This window comes from Equus przewalskii, chromosome 7, assembly GCF_037783145.1.
Source record: "Equus przewalskii isolate Varuska chromosome 7, EquPr2, whole genome shotgun sequence".
NCBI classification, from domain to species: domain Eukaryota; kingdom Metazoa; phylum Chordata; class Mammalia; order Perissodactyla; family Equidae; genus Equus; species Equus przewalskii.
In genome coordinates, this window is record NC_091837.1 from 40782621 (window position 1) to 40808426 (window position 25806).

General features: G+C 42.5%; 1 long non-coding RNA gene across 2 annotated transcripts in view; it reads left to right on the forward strand.

Moving 5' to 3' along the window:
- LOC139084813 (uncharacterized) overlaps positions 1–25806 on the forward strand; it is a 77931-nt gene that overhangs the window by 2154 nt on the left and 49971 nt on the right. For both annotated transcript variants that reach the window (XR_011542591.1, XR_011542590.1), the window contains exon 2: positions 18692–18790. This is a non-coding gene — a long non-coding RNA (uncharacterized lncRNA). The remainder of the gene's footprint in view (positions 1–18691; positions 18791–25806) is intronic.

Consider the following 25806-nt stretch of genomic DNA (forward strand, 5'->3'; position numbering starts at 1 on the left):
AAGACCTGGTGCGGAAATTCCACCAGGCAGAGGTGTGACTATGAATTGGCACAGTTATTATTTTGACCTTCCTTTGTATGGGTGCAGTGGGGTGGTATTGCAAGGATGCTGCCTGAAACCGGCATCCACAAGGACAGAGACAGTAAAAGCTGGTGTATGTGTTTAGTTGTACAAATCAGCAAGTTATTTAAGGTGAGAGATGCCTTTAACATTTACAAATTAGAAGCATTTTCTCCTGTAATCCAGTTCAGAGGAAGTGTGATTCACACTGATCTTCCCTGATGTTTCGTCCCGGCACTGGATACATGCTGGTTGGTGAGCTGCTAGTCTTTGAACAGTTAACTCAGGTCTGACTTTCTTTTTTCTTTAAGTTTCTGACCATATTAGACAGGTTGGTAAAGAGCCCTCTAGTTTAGTGATTTAGTTGTTCCCCTGTGGCTGGCTGTAGTCTCATGTTCCTGCCTGAACTTGCTTGGGTCTGGAAGGAAAATTCTGCCTTGCTCTACAAAGAACTTCTTCATAGCGTCACTCCTCCAGGCCTGGTGACTTTCTAGTTTAAAAGAGTTCACTCTTGAAAACAGATATTACATGACAAATTCTGCAGAATTATAGCTGAATTCTCTCCTTGGTAAAGTAGCTAATTGTAAATAATTTGGGAAGGAAAAGGCACACGATCATTCTTAACCTAAAGCAATTTTCCTTTTATATTTTCAAGAAGTGCGGTTATTAATAATTGAGATTTACTCCTTTAGATTTACATGTCTAAAAACATGTATTCAAAGTGAGGTTTAGTTAGCATTTTACCTCGCTGGAAAAAGTGTCCCAGCTCACACCAGGCCGTGAGCACCACCTAGTGCATCCCACACGCATGGAAACACAAGGTCAAACTCTGGGACAAAACCACCCCCAAAGTCCTTAGACCTTTGGGGAAGTTATATAGGTAGGGCCATTTGGGCCAAATTCCTTTGTGACTTGTAGTTTCAGGTTCTATATTTTTTTTTTTTTTTTTTTTTTTTTTTTTTAAAGATTTTATTTTTTTCTTTTTCTCCCCAAAGCCCTCCGGTACATAGTTGTGTATTCTTCGTTGTGGGTTCTTCTAGTTGTGGCATGTGGGACGCTGCCTCAGCGTGGTCTGATGAGCAGTGCCATGTCCGCGCCCAGGATTCGAACCAGCGAAACACTGGGCCACCTGCAGCGGAGCGCGCGAACTTAACCACTCGGCCACGGGGCCAGCCCCAAGGTTCTATATTTTTTTATAAAGTTGAAAACAGGGAACATAAGAGGATATGTCAAATAAAAGAGTAAATGAGCACCAAGATTATGTGGAATTATGTGGAGACTGGGGAAGGGAACCAGCATTTACTGAGGATCTACCGTGTACTGTCGTTGAGTACCTACCATGTAACAGGCTGTGGGCTCTGCTGACGTTTTCTTGAAGCAGGGAGTGGAGTTGCGGTCTTCTCTAACCAAATCTTCTTTGGTACAAACGAATGATACAATGGCTGATGTTGCGATGTGACTCCATGTCTTTTCCAGAATCTGTTAAGTCACTGTTGGGAGACAATTCCGCATGGATCTCTTGCACATCTAGTCAACAGAGGCACCGACAGCCTTTTGTTCCAGACTGTTTTCAAGGATGTTTTATAGTGAGCAGTCTTGGAAAATAGAGAGAGTCTCCCTCCAGAACAGAGGTTTACTTTTTGTTCAGTATGATAAAGATAATGTCTCCCGCTGGAGCAAAGGTTGGGCAAGTTAGCTTGCAACCCATTCTAAGATTTGGGTTTCCTAAGCCTGGAGTTGCTCAGCTGTGATGTAAACCCACAGTGTGCACAGCATCTACCACCTGGCCATCCCCACTTTGCCATGTGGGACCTGAGGGGCAAGGGAAAACAATGCAAGTGTGAAATTCATGCTGCTTGCTGTGGCTTGAGTAGCAAAGTCCTTTTCTCTGATCCAGGAATCTTGTATCTGCTGGTAGCGTCTGTGGAACTGCGGCCAGCCTGTTAACATGCAAGCAGGGTGAAATCTCAGCCCCTTGGCGTTTCTTGACAGTCACCACCCTAAGCGACTACCCAGTTGCTGGATGCTTGGTTCCTACAGTCATGTAGTGCTTGCCCTGCCCATGTCCCAGAAGGAGGGTATCTCAGTTCACTATGCCCTTGCTCTGACTACAGTCTTGCCTCATTTTAAGAAAACTAGATATTAAGAATAATCTAAATATTAAAAACTGAAACCAGCAGATGATTAGGCACACAGTATGTAACATTTGTATCGTACTTCACAGTGCACACTTGTAATGGCATAACATTGGGATTTCAGGGACTGTTTTTTTTTTTTTTTTAGTAGGTTTAATACAGTTTTAGTTAACTGTTTAGAGCATGATGTATTTCCAGGACTCACCGGAAGTGTTTATTATGTTTAGCACAAAAAACCCCCTGGAGGTTGAAGGCATTTCTACTGAGCCAGGTTTTTCCAAAGATATCATAGTTTCTCTTATTCCTGGAAACCTGTAAGTTGCTCTCAACCTTTAGAATTACAGTGTAGGAGTGGGGTAGTTGTGTGTGTGCGTGTTTGTTAAAATGCACATTATCCAATTTCATCCCCAGAAATTCTAATTCGCCAAATCTGGGCTGGGATCCAGGATTCTATATTTTCAAAATGTAACCTTAGGGTGGGTTCTGATGCTGGTATCTTGAGAACCACGTTGAGAGAACTGTCTTGAAACATAAAGACTCCTCAGGTAAATGAATGACAGAGACATGAAACAATTTGTGCAACTGTGGCCTCTGAGAATAAGAATGAATTATTATTTTTTTTATGAGGTTGCTGGTAGCTTTTCTTGTAAGAATAAGTTAGTGTCACCCAGTGTAGGCTACTTGTGATTTCCAGCGCACAGGATGGCAAATGGTGGCTGTGGCAGTTATACTTTTTTTTATTCACTCAAGGAATACTGAGCACGGGCTACGTGCAGCAATATGCCTGTTGCTTGAGATGGTTTCATTTTCACATCCATTGCCTTCCCTTCCTCGTTGTTCCCAATTCTTGCAATTGGATTTTTATGAATAGGGCTTGAAATCCCAGAGGATGTGGATTTAGTCTTTCTTTATCCAACTTGAAAACATTTCATTGGGCGCACAAAAATCCATAAGGTAGGTCAAAAACTCATATTATTCTCACTTTACAGATGTGAAAACTATCGGGCAATGAGGTTAAATGACTTGCCAAGGTTCACACACATAGGAAATGATTGAACTAATGCTTGAATCTTGATTTTCTGACTCCCACCCTCCACTCTTTCCTATACACACCACCATCTCCTACATGAGTTTCTACAGGGATCTGTTGTCATTTTGGATATAATTTCATTTTGATGAAATGTGACTTACATGTACATTTTCAGGACAAAGAATCTCCTACTGTCTAAGCACAGTACACCTGTACAGCAAAGAGAAACACGGACATCCTTACGATATCATAAAAAATGCCCCAACGGAAAAGACAGGGTTCTGTTTTCAAAATGAAGTGGTGTCTGCAATAAACAGAACCAAGCCTAATTACGGAACATCATGCTCTGTCCCTCAAAACACACGCATTGAATTGTCTTACTGGTCTTCAAAATGCCCCATGAGAGGGAATGGAACAGAACAGGCTCAGGAATGTGGGCACACGGCTGTGTTAATTCTGAAGGGGACTTCAGAACCACACCTTTGGTTTCTTGTTCCCAAGTACCATGCCAACCATTGCTCTGGGTTTCCTGCCTTTCCCAGAGACTTCTCTAGATTTTGTATTTTCCAGGGCACCCAGACCCTGTCTGGCTTTCAATGGATATTCGGTAACAACAATAACACAGAAGTGACTGTTTATTCAGATGGAAATTAATGTGGATGAGATAACATTCTGGATTTCTGTTTCCCACCCCTAACATTGTGGGTTTAAGCAACAAGAGAGAATAGATTTAATACACATTTCTATCGCTGATCGCGATTGGCAACACCTGCCTTGGGATAGGTTCTTTATTGTTTTCAAATGCTCTCACGTGTATTAGCCCCTTAATTAACCAAACACCTATGAAGTGAGCAGGGTAGATATTTAATTTTACAAATGGAGCTCAAAGAGATTAACTGATTGGCACCTGAGCCAACACCTGTTGCCAATCTTATTTTTTTTCTTTCCTCTTCCTCTCCCCAAAGCCCCACAGTACATAGTTGCACATTCTAGTTGTGAGTGCCTCTGGCTGTGCTATGTGGGAGACCGCCTCAGCATGGTCTGATGAGCAGTGCCATGTACTCACCCAGGATCCAAACTGGGAAAACCCTGGGCTGCCGAAGTGAAGTGTGCGAACTTAACCACTCAGCCACCGGGCTGGCCTCTCATTTTTTATTTTTGTTCACTTAACCATATAGTCTAAGATTCTCCTCTAGCCAGAAAGTGGACATCACCTTAGAAGTCTCTACTCTGCAGCATGGTGCAGAGGCCAGAATGCCCTGGGTCTTTTTCCAAGTTCTGCTTACTGCTCACCTTAGTCAAGTCATTTAACCATCTAAGTCTCAATTTCTGTATTAGGACTTCTGTAACTTGTGACAGAAACTCAGCTTGACGTAGCTTAGATCCTGGGAGGGATTTACCGATGATCTAACTGGAAAGGCAAGGGTGTAACAGAGCTCAGCGGGAACCAAGGTCTTATTGTAAATGGGGCTCCTCTCTCTGCTTCTCATGGGCCCCAGTTTGATTCCTTCCGACTGCAGTTCTGCCTGTCTGTGCTATATGCCTGTAGTTAGGTCCTGACAAATGGGCAACTTTGCTATGGGAGGAAGGGGCACTTCATACCGGTTACAATCCGGAGGAACCTAGGGAGGAGTCTCCTTCTGGACCTGTCACTCTAAGACTGCGGCCCCAAGTGTCAGATACTGCAATGGACCAGCTTGAGTCACTGGCCCTGGAGGGCACAGGGCACTACATTGGCTCCACTTGAACCAAATGACTGGGGAGGGGAGAGGCATTTTCCTGAAAGAAGGGGGATGCTGTTACTAGATGAAGATGGAAGGGGTTCTGGGTGGATAAAATCAATGGATGTCCACTATGGGCTTTTAATCTGTAAAGGAGGAAGACTAATGCTGACTTTTCTAGATTTTTTTTTTAAGATTTTATTTTTTCCTTTTTCTCCCCAAAGCCCCCCGTACATAGTTGTATATTCTTCCTTGTGGGTCCTTCTAGTTGTGGTATGTGGGATGCTGCCTCAGCGTGGCTTGATGAGCAGTGCCATGTCCGTGCCCAGGATTCGAACCAACGAAACACTGGGCTGCCTGCAGCGGAGCGCGCGAACTTAACCACTCGGCCACGGGGCCAGTCCCTGACTTTTCTAGATTTTTGATGAGGATTATTGATGCTCTAAAAACTACCAGATCCATATCTTCAGTCCTGATACCTGACTGAAGTTTTCTTTCTTTCTTTCTAAAAGATCAATGTCAAAGATCCTTCACACGACACCAAGACTACTTTGTCATTTGCCCTTTGATTTTCTTCCTGAGCCTCATCTCTTTCCACCCCCTTCTGGAATTCCATGTTCTGATCTTATTGAATTGTCTTGAAAACAACATGCTCTCTCTTATCTCCAGACCTTAAAATGTACCTACCAGGTAGTTGGTTACTCCTGAATATACATTGAATTAATTAACTAATTAGCGAAGCAGTAATAGTATCTGGCCCATGGCAGGTGCTTGCTGTATAGAAGTTATTATTATTTTCCATCTGGTCTGTAAACTGCCAACCCTATTGTTATGTTGATCTTGGTCCAACCAGAGGCCAGAATCCTCTTTTGCTGAAATACTTATTCTCGAAGGCAGTAGGTTGTTGGGACTGGCACTATCTATGGCTAGTGGTCACAACTGGCCCTGGGTATAAACTCACAGGAGGGCACCTCCCTGGGGTGCCTTAATGCTGTTGTAATCTCTTTCTGTCTCTGGAAACAGTGCATATGTCACCTAGGAGGGAAGAGAGCTTCTCTAGCCTTCTTTCCTTAGTGTATAAACAGATGCATTTATTAGACAAGTTAACTGTTACCTTGGTAGGCAGAGTATTTAGTTCTGGGGTTGAGGGGAGGGGATGTGGCTTTTTGATGGAGAAAAAGGTCAGGCATATGTTAACATGGCCTTATCAGCAGAGAGCAAAGAAGAATGATCAGGGAAGGGTGAGCTGAGCAGCCAGGTGGAATGTGAGGGGCTGCATGAGGGAAGCCAGGCCATGGAGGTCCAGAGGCTCAGCACTGAGGGGAAGGCTTGGGGCACATGCTAAGTTGGTGAGGAACTAGAGTGGGAGAGGGGAACATGACGGCCTGAAGGAGCACTGAGTTCGGAGGCTTGGTCTGTATTGTATTAAGTCAGATTAGTTTCACTAGAGTGTAACAGGATTTTTAAAGCTGTAACATACAACTGTATAGTTAGCATATATAAATTAAAATTATACTTATTGAGCTTTCTAGAAATCATTCTTGTGGGACTTTATCTTACAACTCTCCCATTAGAAAACATAAATCTATTTTGTCATTAAAAAAATCATTATAAAGTTGACTGTGAAGAAATTAGATCATTTTATCGTGTCTAATTTTCATTCTTTATAAAGAAATGCACAGTGAGCTTTACGTTTTTGTTACCTTGTAAAAGACTTTCTAAAAGAATTCTCTTTATTAGAGATTTTATATTTAGGACTTAAGTATAATCATTTTTGGACTCAAGCCTAACCTACTTTTTTTTTTTTTTTAAAGATTTTATTTTTTCCTTTTTCTCCCCAAAGCCCCCCGGTACATAGTTGTATATTCTTCGTTGTGGGTCCTCCTAGTTGTGCTATGTGGGATGTTGCCTCAGCGTGGTTTGCTGAGCAGTGCCGTGTCGGCGCCCAGGATTCGAACCAACGAGACACTGGGCCGCCTGCAGCGGAACGTGCGAACTCAACCGCTCGGCCACGGGGCCAGCCCCAAGCCTAACCTACTTTTAAAAGGGAATTTTTAGAAGTCTTTTTAAAAGACAATACCAAAAATTAAAGCTCATTTCTTATTATTTTCTACAAGATCAGATTTCTTAATCAAGAAGGGCAGGTGATGGTGATGAGGGGGCCGCCTGGTGGCAGAGCAGTTAAGTTCCGTGCTTCGCTTTGGTGGTTCAGAGTTCCCTGGTGGTTCCTGGTGCGGACATAGGCACTGCTCATCAAGCCATGCTGTGGCAGGCATCTCACACATAAAATAGAGGAAGATGGGCACGGCTGTTAGTTCAGAGCTAATCTTCCTCAAAAAAAAAAGAGAAGTGAGGGTGATGAAATGAGCAAATTTTTTCTTAACAAGAAAAAGTCACAAGAACCTATTGCTGTAAGACAGGAGACTCCATTTCCTCTGAATCTATTTTGTATTTCTGATTGGCAAAGGACCAAGCTGAATCCCCCCAAGATCCGATTCCAGCAAGTTCTTGGACAAATGCTTATCTCTAATTAAGAGTATTTTCAGCCACACTAACTATGTGGTTTTATGACATAGCTTTGCAAATTGTATCATACCCTGGTAAAACTGAGCTGATCTAATACAATGATTTCCCCAGTGAATTTGGGGATAGTCCCAAAGATAGAATCCAGAAAGTTAGCTGATGTTATTTGGGAAAATGGTTTTTACGGTCAATCCAGGAACATGTCATCAGATTTCTTACACAGATTTGTTCCCGGGAGATGGAAACCGATCCCTTTCTGTGATTAACCTTTGGCTGTAAAAGTTCTTGCAATTCTGCGTCTGTTCATGGACAAAAGGAAGGGGTGAGGTGTTGAGAGTCTGCTGTTATTCTGAGCGCCTCTGCTCTTCTCGGACCAAAACAGACTGACACTTTGTGCTGGTTCGTTTTTCCTTAAGTTTCTCTTTTACTGAAGCAGGTCATCTTGTGTTCCCTGGAAGCAAAGATGAAGTCCCACGCGTTTGCATGACTGTTGGCAGACATCGTGGGACCCCTGTCCTGAGAACGCTGTGGGTGCCGAGGCCCACGGCAATCCCTGGCTGTCCCAGGGCACCCAGTGTGAGCAGGCGCAGTCCTCCAGGCTGGGGAGAGCATTCTGCATCAGAAACCACGGTTGGAGAGGATACACTAAAAAATCATCTTCCCTCAGCTTATTAGAGCCCAAGGAAAAGAATGCTCAGACCCTGGGTTTTTCCCACTCCGGACTTGGGAGGCTGAGCACTTAACCCCGGTCACTGCTTCCCCATACTGGCCTGCTTAACAGTAGTAAGGGAAAAGCACTCCTCTCTGATGACCCTACTTTTTTACCCTATCCCTTCAGGCCCCAAAGTCTTAGATATTAAAATAAAGTGGGATTCAAAGCCTTTTCTTTTACATTTGCAGCCAAGCCAAGCAGAGGTGTTTGTTTGTTCCCTAGTGGTTGGTAAGCTGAAGTCTAATTTTATTTTCATTTTCAAGGTCTGGTTTGAGGGCTTAATGTGGGAAATTAGGTGATCGTGAATGGAAAGTAATTGGGTAACTACATATATCTGATTTATTTTAAAAGAATGATGAAGAAAAAAATCCCAGCAGTGCCCTATAGTTGTACTGGCACATTATCTAATATCTATTTGTAAAGAAGTCTTTTCTAGTTTTGAATCTCCCTTTGCACATAATAGGGGATATGCAAATGTTTCCTAAAATCTCAAATGTAAACTACACTAACAACATGTTCTGTTCAGAAATCTGTTCCAGAACAGCCTTCGCATGCTTCTAATGATGGGTTCATTCCAGCGTTAGATCTTTCCTATTATTAGAGACACCTTTTAAAACGGGGTACAGTACCTGCCTCCCGGTAAAGTCTTGCTCTTTGTTGAGTGAATTAACAAAGGAAGCCTTCCAAAGAAGACTAAGACCGTCTTCCGCCAAATTTGATGATGTGGCTTGGGACCGGATTGCTTTCGGCCCTGTCAGGGCCTTTATCATCCCTGGAGGGATGTTTTGAAATTTAGCAAAGGCCTCCTCGATCTGAGTGTCATGGTCCTTTGGCAGCGGGGGGCGGAGTGGGAATATTCCTGCACAGTTGTTCAGCTCGAACAGTGCCCGGAATCCTCAGAGTTTTGCTTTCCAAGGCGGACACGTAACTCAGCCTCGCAGACCCCAGAGGACCAGGAGGAGAAAGTCCCTCAAACTCCAGAAGAAGATCTGGACGTTTAAGGAGGCCATAACCACTGTCTCTTCTTCATCCTTTTATCTCATTCCAGAACCATAAATCTCTTCCTCATCTTGGATTGCCTCACTCTCTACCAACATGTGGTTGAGATTTTGCCCAATGTACTTATTAAACCTGAAGGGCCCTGCGGGGAAAACACAGTCTTGAGTCTCCCTCTGGTGGACGATTGTCATAATCCACATACAACTGCCGAGTGAAGGGATGGCTTTCAGAAATGAACATACAGAGACCAAATGGTATACACAGTAAAAATATTTGATGATACCACCACTGTGCATTCCTATTTTCTATACAATAATTAAAGTTCTTAAATTACATGCTCACCTCTTCATCTTTTGTTTTACTTCAAAGAATTCACCCTCACTTTCAAAGTCTAAATTAACAGCTCCTTGTAACTAAAAAGCCTAGAGTCCCCCTACCCGCCCCGCCCCCCACCCTCCCCCCCCCAGTAGATGAAAGAAGTAAACAGTTTGTCCATCTCTATTTCTATCTGGGCAGAGAAGATCCAAGCATGGAAGATTTAAGTTTTGTCATCTATAATGAACTGCTGGGCGGGATTCCCCCAGATACCCCCTGCCCCCGCCGCACCCCTTAATGCAGAGGAGGCTTAGCTTGAGCTTTAGTGCTCATGCTGGCAGCTCTCCGCAGGGCACCTTCCAGGAGCACTCGCTCCAGTAGCTTCCTCTGGGACTCTGTTCCTTGGGCAGCTCCAAGCTCTTCAGAGACATTGCCTGGGCTCAGTTACCCAGTCAGTGGCCCTCTAAATTGCTCCCTTCAAAAGTGGACACTGAGCACCCGCCTCTGCCGTTTCAGGTCTGACTGTTGCTCACGTTCTACTGTCGTTAGATTCATCTTCTCTTCCTCAGGCTCAGACTCCGCTTGGTGTGCCCTGGAGGCTGGTAAATGCCCCCTTCACTTCCTTCCCAATGAGCCTTCTTCCTGCTGCTGGATTCACAGGCTGCTGTTAATTTGTCTCCACAGATTTTGCTCTTTCGACATGTAAGGCTAACTGTGGTTCTATTATCTTCCCCCCCATGTTCTTTCCCTTAAACGGACCACCTCTATAGTCTACTTACAACTAGCAGTGATCTCACCTGTAGTACAATTAGGTTTAAATAAATGTCCTTGCCTGATACTTAGCTCCCTGACTAGAATCTGATGCCATTTTAAAGTTAATTTAATTTTTAAGTTAGCATACAGCAAAATTGACTTTTTGGGGGAAGTTGTATGGCTCTAGGAGTTTTAACATATAAATCCATGCAACAACCATCACAATCAGCATTAAGAACGGTTCCATCACCCAAAATACTCCCTCTCTTGTCCCTTTGTTGTCATATCCTCCTCTACCCCTGATCACCCTGCAGCCACTCATCTGTTTTTGGTGCCCATGGTTTTGCCTTTTCCACAACATCGTGTAAACAGAAGTGTACAGTATGTGACCTTTTGAGACTTTCACTGAGCATCATGTCTGATATTCATTCACGCTGAGAATGATGCTGCAACGAACATGGGGGTACAAGTGTCTGTTTGAGCGCCTATATTCAGCTCTTTTGACTATGTAGTTAGGAACGGAACTCCTAGGTCATATGATAATTCTATGTTTAGCTTTTGAGGAACCTCAGAGGAAAGGTTTTTAATTTTGATGAAGTTCCACTTAGTAATTTTTGAAATGAATTGTGTTCAGCGTGAGGTGTAAGAACTCTTTGCCTAACCCTAGGTTACAAAGATTTTCTCCTGTGTTTTATTCTAAATGTTTTATAGTTTTCTGTTTTACATTTACATCTATGATCTATCTTGATTTAATTTTTTGTGTAAAGCATAAGGTTTAGGCCAGGGTTAATTTTTTGTATATGGATGTCTGAGTGCTCTGCCACCTTCTGTTGAAGAGAATATTCTTTCTCCTTTGAATCTCTTTGTACCTTTTTCAAAAATCAATTGATTATATTTGTGTGCATCTTCATTTTCTTCCATTGATTATGCCTGTGTCCTTTCTCTGATAATACACTGTCTTGATTAGCGTGTTTATTAGTAATTTTTAAATCGGTAGGGTGAATTCTCCAACTTTGTTCTTCTTTTTCAAAATTATTTTGGCTATTGTGGTTTCTTTGCCTCTTTATATAAATCATGGAGCCAGCTTGTATTTATCTACAAAAAATTTGACTGGGATTTTTATTGGAATTGTGTTAAATCTATAGATCAATTTTGGGAAAACTGATATGTGAAATATGTTGAATCTTCTAATTTGTGAACACAGTATATGTCTCCAGTTGTTTAGATCTTACTTCATTAGCATTTTGTAGTTTTCAGCACACAGAACCTGCACGTTTTTCTTAGATTTATACCTGAGTATTTACATTTTTTGAAGGTAGTCTAAATGATATTGCTTTTAAAATTTTGGTTTTTTTTTAAAGATTTTATTTTTTCCTTTTTCTCCCCAAAGCCCCCCGGTACATAGTTGTATATTCTTCCTTGTGGGTCCTTCTAGTTGTGCTATGTGGGATGCTGCCTCAGCGTGGTTTGCTGAGCAGTGCCATGTCCACGCCCAGGATTCGAACCAACGAAACACTGGGCCGCCTGCAGCGGAGCGCGCGAACTTAACCACTCGGCCACGGGGTCAGCCCCTGAAATTTTGGTTTTTAATTGTTCATTCCTGGTATTTAGAAATGTGATTAGTTTTTGTATGTTGGTCTTGTATCCTGCAAACTGGATAACTGACACCGTGAAAAGCAGCTGAATTAAGACATCTTGCCTGTACCTTAGCCAGGAAGACTACCTGTCGGCAAGGGGCACGGGTTTCTGGAAGTTGTGGGATGGACCCATGGGTGAGGTTGGAAGAGGAGAAGTGTCTGGGAACTGTGTAGTGGGGAGGACTTTCGGGGCCCTCTGAGCAACACATGCGTGTGCCCCATAAGAGAGCCTGCATCAGAAGTCCACATTGACCAGAGATGCACTGAGAAAACCGTTACTGTGACAAGTTAGATAAAGAGACGCATGGCCCTTTCCTTCATCCTCCTCCCAGTCCTAACACACTGCAGGTGCTCGAGCCTCTAAATCAGAGATGAGATTGCATTGTTGTATTGGCCCGTTCTAAGCTCTGAAAACCACAAGTAAATAGAAAGTTATCGTCAGTTAAGAGAGATTCAATACGTGTATAGCATTGGAGAAAAGATAACCATTTCAATACTGTGCAAAAACTGGCAAGACTGACTTAGCAACATTTATGCTTCAGCCTCAGCTTAGATGTGACTTCTCAGGAATGTTCATCCTCTAGACTGGAGTAGATGTCCCTCTGGTAAGCTCCTATGGTCCTGCATTTACCCCTGTTTATCACATATCACAAAGTATTTACTCCTGATTTATTCTGTGTATCATTAGGCTGCAAGTAGGTGGAGGACGGGGATGTGTTTCATTTACCAGTGTGTACCCAGTGCCGGCATACTGCTTGCCACTGATTGGATGTTTTAGTATTTACAATAAGTTACACATGCAGGGAAACTGCATCCATGCTGTAAATTGTTGTGTAGTCTCTGAAATTCTACAAAATTTTCCAAAAACAAAATAGAACTTTTCTAACTAAAAGAAATACACAGAAATAGTTTTTTCAATACACGAAAATTTTTGTCAGAGCTGACTAGAGATGGAATGGACTGCCTTGGGTGGTAGTGAGTTCCCCATTGCTGGGGGGGTGTTCATGTCTAAACTGAATGGCTGCTCGATTTGGGGATTTGCAGTGATTCAGATTAATGTTAGGACTAGGTCATCTCTTAAGTTCTTTCCAACCCTGAGCTTCTAATTAGTGTTTCTTATGCTTTTAAATAGATCATTATCTATTATCTACTGAACTGAGTGCCACATTCAATTCTGGAGTTGATCCTGAGGCTTTCTAAGGCTCATCTCACATGTTACTGAAAACAGAATCTAAGAAGCCAGAAACAACCATTCAAGGAAATATTTTAAAGTAATTGGCCCATTTATGGTAATTCAGATAATACACTTTATCAGTTTTACTATAATTAGTTCTCATGAGTAATTATTGCTCATCACAATGGAGAGATGAGTCTGAATTAACCTGATGGAAAATGAAGAATCAAAGCTTTGGAGATCAAAGTTAGGGAAACCAGCTAGGGAAATTTTAACGCGATGCGAATCACCTGCGATCTTGTTAAAGTGCAGGTTCTGTTTCAGTGGCTCTGGGATGAGGCCTAAGATTCTGCATTTCTAACACTCTCCCAGGTGATGCCAATGCTGCTAATCCACAGACCTCACTTTGAGTAGAAAAGTCCTAAAATAGTGTTTCCTAAACTTTGCTATTTGTATGAACCTCCCAGGTGGCAAATGCAGATTCCAGGCCCTTGTCCCAGGACTGCAGGGAAGGGGCCTGGGAATGTGTATAATTGTGGTTGTCACATCAGGCAGTTTGGGAACCGGTGTCCTAAGAAATTCCAGGTCTGCTTTTACTATCCCAGCCTCTGCAGGGGAGGGCGCACCCCGAGGTGCTGGTCTTGAAGGGCGGATGGGGAGCTGAGAGTAAGAGGGAGGGGGGCAGCAGAGCAGTCTCCCCTTCCACTGCGTTTTAGACCCACCTGAGGACAGCTTTGGCAAGTCCTCAGAATCCTTGGGGGAGGGACCCAGGCCTCAGTAAGTTTTGAAGCTCTTTAGGTGACCCCAGTGTACAGCCAGCATTGAGAACCACTGCGGTAGAGGGAGGTGGCTGAGCCAGGCAGAAGCTGACAGTGTTCAGGAGAGGTTTATTGAATAGAAGGAGGAAGTAGACCATTAATTTAGATTATGGTTGCTCGTGCATCTGCTGGCCTCTCTTTAGTACTGGCTTTCTAGAGATGTGGTTTGAAAATAATTTGTACTTTAAGGTAAATCTTCCTTTCTTTTCTTTTGCTTTTGTGATTGAGGAATAGTTATTCTCCTCCCCCCCACCTGCCCAACACGTCCTTATTGACAGACACTGGTGAGAGAATGTGATGTTGACTAGTGGAATTAAATAAGGAAAGACTTCGGGAAAACATCGAGAGCGGGCTTGCTGGCAGTGAGTGTTCTCCTTGGCCCGGAGAGCGTCCTTTCTGCTCGCTAACCAGCTGGCTTTCTGGAGCCATCAAAGTAAGCACTAAGATGGCTAGCTCGATTTGGAGCTTCTAGAAAGGTGCGGATGCCGACACAGGAAAGTGTCTAATGACTTTTCATTTCACTTCCCCAGACCAACTCACCACAAAGCAGAGAGGACCTGTTTTTCATATCTTCCTGTCTGATCGGTATGCTGGACTTCATCCACATTCAAAGGAGCACACCCGAGTGAGGCTTACACTTTTTTTCTTTAGTAATTTACTGCTTCCTTCTCCTGCAAGTCTAGTAAACCAAATAACAATGGAGGAGGGGAAGAGAAGGAATTGTTCTCATCTTTAAAATAAGAAACAACACGCCTTGGCATAAAGCAGTGCTAACTTGCTACTGTAAACATCAGCAATCCTGTACAGGCAGCTGCACGCTGCCGGCGCCCCGGACCCGGGGAAATGTCCGCGTGCTGCAGACGTACACACTGGGCCCAGGCAGCAACAATGGAGAATAGGACCTGAGGTCTTTTCCCAGGTTTTATCTTCAGCAGGCATCGATGTCGAACATAGTAAGTCAGCTGCTAAGTTCTCCCAGAAAGAGTCTGGCTTCCTCTGTTTGTATGGAATTTCCTCCAAGTGTGTGTGGCTGGAGAGACCCAAGTTCACAAAAAACAACAGTGTGGGACGGGATTAATGTCACCTGTCTTTCCTTGTCTGCTCTGCTCCTAGGGAACAAAGCACTTCAAGCAATACAAAAGAATTCCAAATAACTCGAGAGCGAAAGCTTTTAATTCCCAAAGATTTTTCATGAAAAAGTAAACAAATATTATAAAAAATGACAGTAAAAAGTGCAAGCTTTACTGATGCCCTCAAAGCTAAGTGAATACTTCCCCATGAAAAAGTTGTGTTGGAAATGGTCATGAACATGATTCTAAGATGCATAAATGTCATTATTGTTTGTGGAGGCTGAACACAGACATTTGGCTTTTAGGGACTAACAAAAATTAGAAAACAGCTTGGATTCCATGAACTTTTACTCAAAAATAGTACTTCAGTATTTTGAAAATGTATTGACTAGATATAGGAAGGAACAGATTATTGAAGCATAGATTCACAGATCCTAGAGCCAGGAGATACTTTAAAGACCATCCAGCCCAGTGGTTCCAAACTGGAGAGTGCATCAGAATGCCCTAGTTAAAGGGAACTTGTCCAAGTAGATTGTGGGGTCCCTTCAGAGTTTCTGATTCAGTAGGTCTTCGTTGGGGCCTGAGAATTTGCCTTTTTAATAAATTCTCCGGTGACGCTGATGCTGTTGTTCTGGGCCATCACTTTGGTAACCTCCGGTCTAGTCCAGTCTCATTTTATAGTTGAGGCAATTGAGTCTTGAAGAATTCAAGTGTCCGACCCTCTTGTTGGCCCCTGGCCCCGTCCAGGATCAACCCCTCCACTTGAGTACCAGCTACGATCCTCTCTCAAGGACATTGTTTTAATAATTGTCCCTTCTGCATTATCCGTCTAGCTAATTATGTTAGTCAGCACACCAACATTCTGTGATGGTGCCCACTTGAAAACCCAGTTCCCTGGGCTCACATCCTATTCCAGCTACGCTCTACAGAAAATCTCCTCAGAGCTGCTCTGTAGTCATTGCTCCATTTTCTCTCCTCCCATTCTCTCTTGAACTCACTCTAACCAGGCTCTCATCAGATCAGTCTATTGAAACAGCTCCTCAAGGCACCAGCGACCGTCATATTGCCAAATGCTATGGTAGGTTCCCAGGTCTGGTCTCGCTTGTCTCGCCAGCAGCATAGTTTATTACTCTTTCCTTGAAACCCCTTCGTTAGCTTTGGGACACTTTCTCTGAGTTCTTCTAGCTCACTAGCCGTTCCCTGTCAGCCTTTTTTCTGCTTTCCCTTAACTCTAATCGTTGCAGTTCCCCAGGGCTGGGGCCTCTGACCTTTTCCTTATCTATACTCACTCCTGAGGTGATCTCATCCTGGAATATTGTCTATCCAGTGATAATTCACAGATTTACGTCTCCAGCCTGGACTTCTTCTCCTAAACTCCAAATTCACATACAGGCAGTGCTTGCTTTACACAGTGTGATACGGTAAAAGTGACCATTCAAGCCAAAACTGTGCAAAGTATTCTTAATAATCAGTGGGAAAAATTATGATTGTTTTGGCACCTTTAAAATTTTGTCAAAAATTAAAAACTCTTACTGTCAGTTATAAATGCATAGGGAGATGAAAAATCCTAATATTTAAAAACTAATATTTAGTTTAGTACACTAATTTAAAACAGAAACATTGAGAACTAGGGTTTTATTTCTTTGTAAAATACTTATCAAGAGTGTGTGAGCTGTGCTTGCCTCCTCCTTGTTGTATAGCATGATATGGAGCGAGCATCTTTTCTATGCCTTGGCGGATTGTCATAGTCCTTTCTAAGTTTGATTTAGTTCCCAACATTTTAGCCTTTGTGCTTTTGATGTTATGAAATATTTCCAAGAGTTTCTCTAATGTGAAGTTTTTTTGCCCGTATCACTTCCCCTGGGACATCTTCATCTTTTCATTAAAACCTCTCTTTCCTTTGTGCTAATCAGCTTGCCTTCACTAGGCACCTGTGGCCACAGGTGTAGTGTCTGGAACAGGGTTAGGGTCAACATTTCCAGGTCAGCTATTCCTTCTATAGCTCCATTTGTGTTTGATTCAAATTTTACCTCCAGCCTTACCACTTTTTCTTTTGCTATGCTTTCAGCTTTGTCAGCCCATTTCCTCTTTTGAGTATCCATTTTGGTAGAAAGTCATGTGAGTTTATCACTGGGAGATGAGCAGGCAACACAACAACACACTTTGCTGTCTGTGTGGGAACTGAATAAGCATGCACAGTGACCAATCACAGGCTGACTCTGAAAGAAGGGTTGTGACTGGTCACTGATTATGACAAGCACCCGTTACATACGTGTTGATCTGTGCACTGAGAAAGCAGTCAAGCTGTACTTTCTGCAGTTTCTCACAGTTCATATACTGTGGTAACTGGAATTTGAACCACACTGTTGGAGGAGTCATGTTATTTAAAGAAACCGTGGTAACTGAAATTTGTGCATAATTTCAGAATCGTACAGGGAGAGGACTGCCCGTGTTCAACTGCCTATTGACATCCCCACTTGTTTAATAAATATCTCATACTTAACATGCCCTAAACTGAACTTCTAATTTTCTCCAACCCCAAGCCTGCAATCCTCCTTATTTTGTTAAATGACAACTCTATTCCTCTAGTTGTTTGGGTCAAAAACTTTGGAGTCAACGGCTAATCTTGTCGACTCAATGTTCAAAATATAATTAAATCCTACCATTTCTCAGGAGCCCCACTGCTATCCTCCTCAGCTGGACCATCATTCTCTCTCGCCTAGCTTCCTCACTGGTCTCCTCACTCACCCCAGCACCACTACATTACTCCCCACAGCAATCAGAATGAGCCCTTAAAAACGAGAAAGTAGATCATGTGACTCCGCCCAAAATCCTTCACTGACTTCCTGTTTCAATCAGAGTAAAAGCTGAAGTTCTGTATTGATCTCCAAGGCCCTCCCTTGGCTCGTGCCCCACAAGGCTACCTCTCTGACCCCTCTCCTTTCACACGCCGCCTTGCTCCCTCTGCTCTAGCTGCACAGGCATCTGCACTCTGCCCTGGACGGCCAAGCACACTTTGCCTCAGGGTCTCGGCAATTGTTTTACCCACATCTGGTATGTTTCTTCCCTATGTATCCACAGGATTCTTTCCCTCATTTCCTTCATGACTCTGTGCGAATGTCACATCGTATAACCCATGTTGTAGAAAATAGTCATACTTATCCTTCCACTCCTCATTGGGCAATCCTTTATTCTCTTAAATTGTTTTGTTTTTTTCCGATGCTTCTGTCACCATCCAACATATTACGTATTTATCTGTATATTTCCCCCGTGACTAGATTTTTAGTTTCACAGGGGCACAGACTTGGTCTATTAGTTAAAATTTTAACCCCAGTATTTGGATCATAGTAGGTCCGTGAGAAATATTTCTTGAATGAATGGATGATGAATATTGCTGGTTTGGGGCAGTTCTGAAGAACCACATCTCCAAGTGCGGCTTCTGCCAAAGCAGACCTGGTGTAGAGTGATGAGCAGGACAGTGATTTTAGTTTGTTATGACTGGAGATGCAGAATTGTCCCAGAATTGTAGGATTTTATTGAAAACTTTCTTATGGAAATTAGTTTTTACCTACAGAACATGCATGTCTTGTCTGGGAACTTCTGGCAGGCTTTTTTTTTTTTTTTGCCAGCAAATGTTCTTTATTAAACAAATCTGAAAATTGATTTTTTATAGAAGTAGGTTGAAGCAAAATTATTCTTTATAATGTGGCTATTTTTGTTTTCTTTTTTATTTTTGGATGATAGGAGAAAATGGAATGAGAAAAAAAGAACAATGCTGAAAACGCTGGAGATGGTCATGGGTGCAAACACTTCAGTGCAAAAGACTGAAGAAAAAGGAGTCCGGTAGGAACCTGGAAATGTGGTATTGGGCTGGAGTGATCTTCTTTTGGAGGTTATGTCAGGCATCTCTTATGTAGACCCATTCTTGGACCCCTCTTTTTACTCCAGCCATTGTTGAGGTCTCCAGCTGCGTGCAGGTGTAACTTGACAACACCGTACCTTAACCTCACTGTGTCGTTTTTACCCTCTCCCAGGGCTTCTTTGCCTACGCTACCTGGGGTGCTGCAGAAACCTACCTGGGCATTCTGAAGCATATACAAACTTGCAGATGTGAGGATAACCCTCGATTAATGGGGGATGGGAATTGACAGATAAATGTTCCTGTCTTTCATCTCTTGCGTGAACAATTCTGAGATGAATTCTTTGTGGGTCTCCTCGAGGGTCTCAGGGGGATCAAACCTCAGTTGCCCGCGATGGTGAGGAGTTTGATTGATTGGCTTCCTTTCTTCCCTCTTGTATTCTTCCCAGTCTCTCCCTCTGGCTCCTTGGGATCACAACCCAAAATAAAGTACCTGTATACCAGACATTCTCTGCTTCTGGGGAGAGTATAGGTTAAGACAGAGGTCAAGCAGAAAGCCTTTTTTGAACTCTTTTGTTCTGATTCCTGAGGTCAGCACAACTTTTTATAAAAGACACCCCTGAGATGCTCCCTCTTCCCGCAGAGACCTCCAATAGCTTTCTTGACCTGTATAATAAAGATCCAGATCTTTATTATAGAAATTGAAGCAAGGCATGTTACTGACCCTACCTACTTGAGTAACTCCAAACTCACTTATTTTTCCCAAATATACCATCACATTTTTCCCTGTATGTGTTTTCTCTCAGGGATTAACTCAAGTCTCATATTCTTCTAGAACCTTCCCAAACCACTTAGCTTATAGCATTCCTGCCTCCTATACACCCTTGCTGCTCTGTTTGTTTGGACCACACATTTGGTACTTATGCCATGCTGCCTTAAATTATTATTTATCCCTTTATTTATATGTTCTGGCTCAACTTTATTATAAGGTCTGTGGGAATAGATTGTATCTTACAATCCAATATCTCCTGCACACCCTGGAGCATGCCCAATATCTCTTACACAATGCTCTGAATAATAAGTGCTACTGATGCTGGGACTGACATTGTGGTGACATGATGCAAATCAGTGTTTATCAAAGTGTATTCATGAGGTATTAATAGGCATTATAAGAACAAAAGTGTGCTGTGTTCAGTTAACTGTGGAAACCCTGGAGGACTTCTCTGAGTCTTTAAATTAACCAGTCTACTTTGCAACTTTCTAAGAGGAAAACAATGTATGGTTTTCCAAAACTTATTTTGGCCATAGAAATTTTTTTTCATGAAGCATTACCTTAGGCTAGTCTCTTGAAATGCATGAGTAAACTATTTCTAAATACATGGGTTGTCTACACTACATAGACATCCCAGGAATCTGAGGCAGAGTGGGGGTGTAGGGAATGGGTGCAGGTCTCAGAGGGAAATACTGTGTGGTGTGAGAGGCTTATAATATACATGACAGACAAAACATTCATATCCTAAAAATCAATGATGAACATGTGTCAAGGTTTGTCAACTGTGCAAGTTGAATATATAAGAGCCTATGGAATCTGTAGAAAAGGCATAATCAAATTTGAACGGGGGCAATCTGATCTCCAGCAGGTACATGTGACTATGGAGTTCTCTTGCAAATATAGGGCTCCTGGAAGCTTGCTTTGGAAGGCCAAAGTGAGAATACAGATTAGACTCACCCACAAGGACCATTGCTTCATATAGCAATCATTTCCTATCTGTTCTCAGGTCCATTCCTCACCCTTCTTCTGCAAACTCCATTTCTATGGCTCTCTTACTAACCACTTCAACTAAGTTTGTGTTATGGGAGGCTCTGGAAGGAGAATGGAGGGGAGAAGAATGGAGAACTGGGCATGCTTCTCTCTCCCTTTCTTTCTCTGCTTCTGAGAGTGTTTTTCCAGTTTCCAGTGGGGCCTGCATCTTTTCTGAGGCTTTTAAAGGGTTCTGTTAACACCTCCTCTTTTGCCCTCCTACCTCTAGTGGCTTTCTAATTTGGTTAATCTCTGAGTTGCTTCACCATGTCTCTTTGTTTTATCACTGCTTCTGCTACCTGTGTAAGCAATTCCCTATCTTAAATTTTCTCAGTTGAAATACCTGGAGTTGCTTCTGTTTCCCTCACTGGGCTCTGAGTGAAATGCTACATAATTACATGTTGCATCTCTCCTTGACTATGCTCCTTTCAGGGCAATGCCTCATGTCCTTTTTCATCTCTCTGTAGTGCCAGACACAGAGGAGGTACTCAATATATGTTTACTGAGAAGAAAATGCATCGGCATTTCCTTTTACTTTAGATTTGTTTATATTCCTACAAAATTTTGGAATATCTATGTATTATTGTTTAAATGCATGAGAAGGAAAATTCTTTCTGTGAATAAATTGAGCATGGAGGAGAGAATCCATTAAGAAAAGTCAGCACTTTTCTCATTCCCAGGGCATTGGAGAGAAGAATTGTTTCAGGTCAACTCTCCTCAGGAGGAGAAGGCTTTGCACTAATTACCCTCTTTGTTTTGCTTCCCTAAGCCTTAGCCTTTGGAGGCATCACCTCCAAACAGGGTGGAGAGAGGAGACACCTCAAGAAAGGAGAGAATGTATTTGTCTTTAGCTTTCCAAAAGTATAACACTATTATCTTGGGCAGTTGGGCTGTCACTTCTCTAATTATAATGCCTTAGGATGGTATAATTTCAACTTCTGCTTAGCAAGTGGGGAGTTGATATTTAATCACATTTTGTTTAACAGTGATGCATATGTAGATGCATCAAGAGGTAGAGAAATCAAGAAGTAGGCTAGAAGACCTTTCAAGGGTCCTCGCAATTCATTTAGACTATGAATACACTTCAATCTCCATGTACTAATTTAGAGAGCCTCTGGCGTGTCCTGGTCTATATTGCACTATAGATTTTTTCCTTAGTATGATTATCTCTTGAAGGTATAAGAAACTCCTTATTAGTCAGGGTTCTCCAGAGAAGCAGAACCAATAGGATATATCTATATATAGAGAAAGCAATTTATTATGAGGGATTAGCTCGTGCAATTGTGGAAGCTGAGAGGTTAACTGTCTGCCATGTGCAGGCTGGAGGCCCAGGAAGCTGGTGGTGTAATCCTAGTCTGACTCCAAAAGCCTGAGAACCAGGGGAGCCAATGGTGTAAGTGGGGTTGTATTTAATGTTTGCTGTAGCTGTAGGTGCCAGAGGCTTCAAATTCCTTTTTCATCCTTGTTTTGTCTCCCCTGTTAACTTTAGGGCTTCCCTAAGTACTCCTCCTTAGAGAAAGTCTGTGTCTTGCAGCTCTCTCAGCTGTAGGCCACTGTCGTTAGACTGAAGCCATGTTGGTGGCAGTGGTGGTGTAAATGTGGAGGAAAGGAAGCATTCTATAATCTTATTACTAACCCTCAGTCTTTTAGTGGGGCTGTGTCCACGGGCTGTGACCTTCACAGGTGTTTCTAATCTATCCTCCCTTCCCTCTTAGATGAGACAGGAAGGCTATTGGGGGAGGTCTATGAAAATTAAGTGTAGAGTGAAACTGTTTGGGCCTTATTTTATATTGTCTGCTCCTATAAGCAGTGATAGGCCCACACGTGTTGAAATGAGCGAGAAGGACAAGGCTTTCAGGAGACTTAACTCTGATGAAAGGCTGAAGATGCTAGTATTGCCTCAAACAGAATTCTGCAGCAAGAGCATGGCAGCTGGGGTGACCCATGGTGATGTTAACTGGCTCATGTTTCCTCAGTGGGTTAAAGAAATGAACAGGAAAGTCTTGGACTGGGAGATGAAATGTAGGTGAAACTAGTAAGGAAGGCTTGGATGATACAAGGAGTGGGATAGAGTGAATGAGGAAACCAGATAGAATCTACAACTAGCAAAAATCATGGTCAGTGAGCTAAGCTACATCAAGGAACTATGAGTAACCCAGTACATCAACATAACAGAAACTGGCGTGTGTGCGTAAACACGTAAAAACTGGCCCATTAGAGTGCATCAAGCTTAGACATTACAGATCCGTCCTGGCTGTTTTGCCACCTTGGACATTGGACGTGCAGAGTGAGAAGGATAGAACTGAGAACTTTCCCCAACAGCAGAACATACCAGGTATTGAAATATTGTTTGAAGCATTTCATGATCCTAAATTAACAACTAGTATGCCCAATTGACACCTTCAGTCCATCTGTGAGCCCCATTCCATTCCTACCCTAACTCAGTACACTTCATTCTTCCCTTCTGATTAACTCAGATTTGGTGATAATTTCACTACTTGCCAGCCCAGTTTGCTCAAGGTCAAGAGCAGAAAAACAAAACAAAAACATGGCTCCATGACTTTTCAGATTGTTTATTTTTTACAATTAAAAAAATTTTGCTTCAGTCTCATTGCTTCATAGTGATCTCTGATATACAGGCCAACTCTAAGATTTCTTCACATTTTAATAAAGTAGTTTTGTTTTTTAAAAAGGAACTGACTACACTATGCTGAAGAAACCACATGACCAAGGGAGAACAGAACAAAGTAAATGGGAGGGGACAGCTGTTTCATCATACAAGGATGGAATGGATAGATTGTATATCATACAAGGACATGATATGTACATTATACATTGTATAAGGGCATGATGTACCATTGTATATCATACAAGGACATGATATATACATTATACATTGTATAAGAGCTTGATGTAACATTGTATATCATTCAAGGACATGATATATACATTATACGTTGTACATAGGGATGACGCATAAGAGAGTCAAAATAAAATAAAGCAAAACAACACAGCTTCTTGTCTTTTTAGGACGGTGTAAGCAGATACATGGTCTTGGAGACAACTTCCTGAGAGCCTTGAGTTTGAGCTTTACTTGAGATTTGGTTCATCTTAGAGCTTTAGGGTAAGATGTGACCATTCATTCAAAAATATTTATGAAGTGCCTACTATGTGCCACACATTGCTTTAGGCACTACACATATAGCCATAAAGAAAATAGATGAAAAATTCCCTGTCCACATGGAGGCTACATTTTGTGGATGGGAGAGAGAACACTGATAAAAAAATAAACAGGACATCGAGTGATGACATGAGTCATGGGAAAAATGAAACAGGAGAGGGGAAGAGGGTGCTGGGATGGGGGTGCGTTTTCAATTTTAAATTGGTTGAGGAGGCCTTCTCTGATTAGGGATGTTTGAGCAAAGACCTGAAGGAGGTGTGGGTGTGAGCCATGGGGCTCCACGGAGGGAGAGCGTTGCAGGCAGAGGGAATAGTTAGTATAAAGTCCCCAAGTCAGGAGCATTTCTGGAATGTCGGAGAAACAGAAAGCAGGCGTGTGGCTGCAGAGGTGTTAGAAGGGGATGAGTAGAAAGAGACGAAATCAGAAAAGTTGTAGAGGACAGGTCATGGAAGGCTTCGTAAGTCATTGTGAAGATTTTGTCTTTTGCTGTGAGTGAGATGGGGGACCACTGGAGAGTTTTAGCACAGAGGTGACAAGAGATGACATTGTTTTAAAGGCTCACTGCTGTGTTATGGGTAGACTTTAGGGGTACCAAGGAGAAAGCTCTGGCTTATCATCCAGGAAGGAATCATGGTGGCTTGGCTAGGGTGGACGCAGTGGAGGTGGGAGAGGGTGTCACATTCTGGATACATTTCAAAGAGCCAACAGGATTTCCTGACAGACAGGGTGTGGAGTATGAGAGGAAAGAGGAGTCAAGTTTTTAGTCTGAACATCTGGAAGAAAGAGTTGCCATTACTTGAGGTGGGAAAGACTGGATCGCAGCAGGTGTGGAGGAACTATCATGATCTTGGTTTGGCCTCCAAGGTTAGGAGGTTGGAAAGATAAGGAAGAGCTAGCGAAGGACAGTGGAAAGGAACAGCCAGTGAGGTAGGAGGAAAACGGAGACAATGTGGTGCTCCAGAGATCAAGTAAAGAAAGTGCTCTAAGGAGGAGGGGTTGATCAACTATGTCAACTGTTCAGATAATTCCAGTAAAATGAGGACTGGGAACAGACCTGGGGATTTAGCCACAGAGGATACGGGTACCCTGACAATTCCAGTCCCCATGATCACATAGAGTAATACTTTAAGCAAGAAAAGAAAAATAAGCTGCATATAATTCCAGGTCGGGAAATGAGGAAATGGGGTCATTGTTAAAAGGTTGAAGCCTGTTTGGCAAGTTCTCTGAACAGTAATGGCATGACTTTGGCTGCATCTCGTCTCCTGGCTCAACCACCGCTTATGAATTATGGTTCAAGTTTGTTAGTGAGTTCAGGGATGGGGTCCATGGCCTCATCATATAACCTTGAACCAGTGCCCAAAATGACTTAGATTTTCTCACTATGAAAACAAATATAACAGTCAGCACTAAACTAAAATATCAAAGCCTGGGAATTGCTGGCCTGAGAGAACAATGCTGGCACTGGATTTTCTGAAAAGGAAAGCCACATTCCACAACTACCTTTAAGTCTGTGAAATGGAAACTTTAAAAAATAGAAAAAAATAAAAACTGCCATGCAAATGGTGGATTAAGTGGCTCCTGCATAATTAGTGAGGTTCTGATAAGAATGGACATACCTCACCAGCATACTCACCTGCTGCCATTTGGAATTCAGCAAGTGTTTTACAGTGAGTCAATCACTGAACTGAATCAGTGAATGGGATTCATCAGTCGCCATTCGGTAGCTCTCCCTGACTCCTCTAACGACATGCTGATCATTACTTCCTGTTTCCTTAGCCCTACCAACTCGACTCTAAGTTCCTTGAGGATATATCATGACGTGTATTTCTTTATATTCCTTACCACACTTTGTTTAGTATTAAAGCTATTATTAATGTATTAGTCAGGGTTCTCCAGGGAAACAGAACCAATAGGATGTAGTATATTTAAGAGGAGATTTATTCTAGGAATTGGCTCATATGATTCTGGAGGCTGAGAAGTTCCATGATCTGCCATCTGCAAGCTGGAGAACCAGGAAA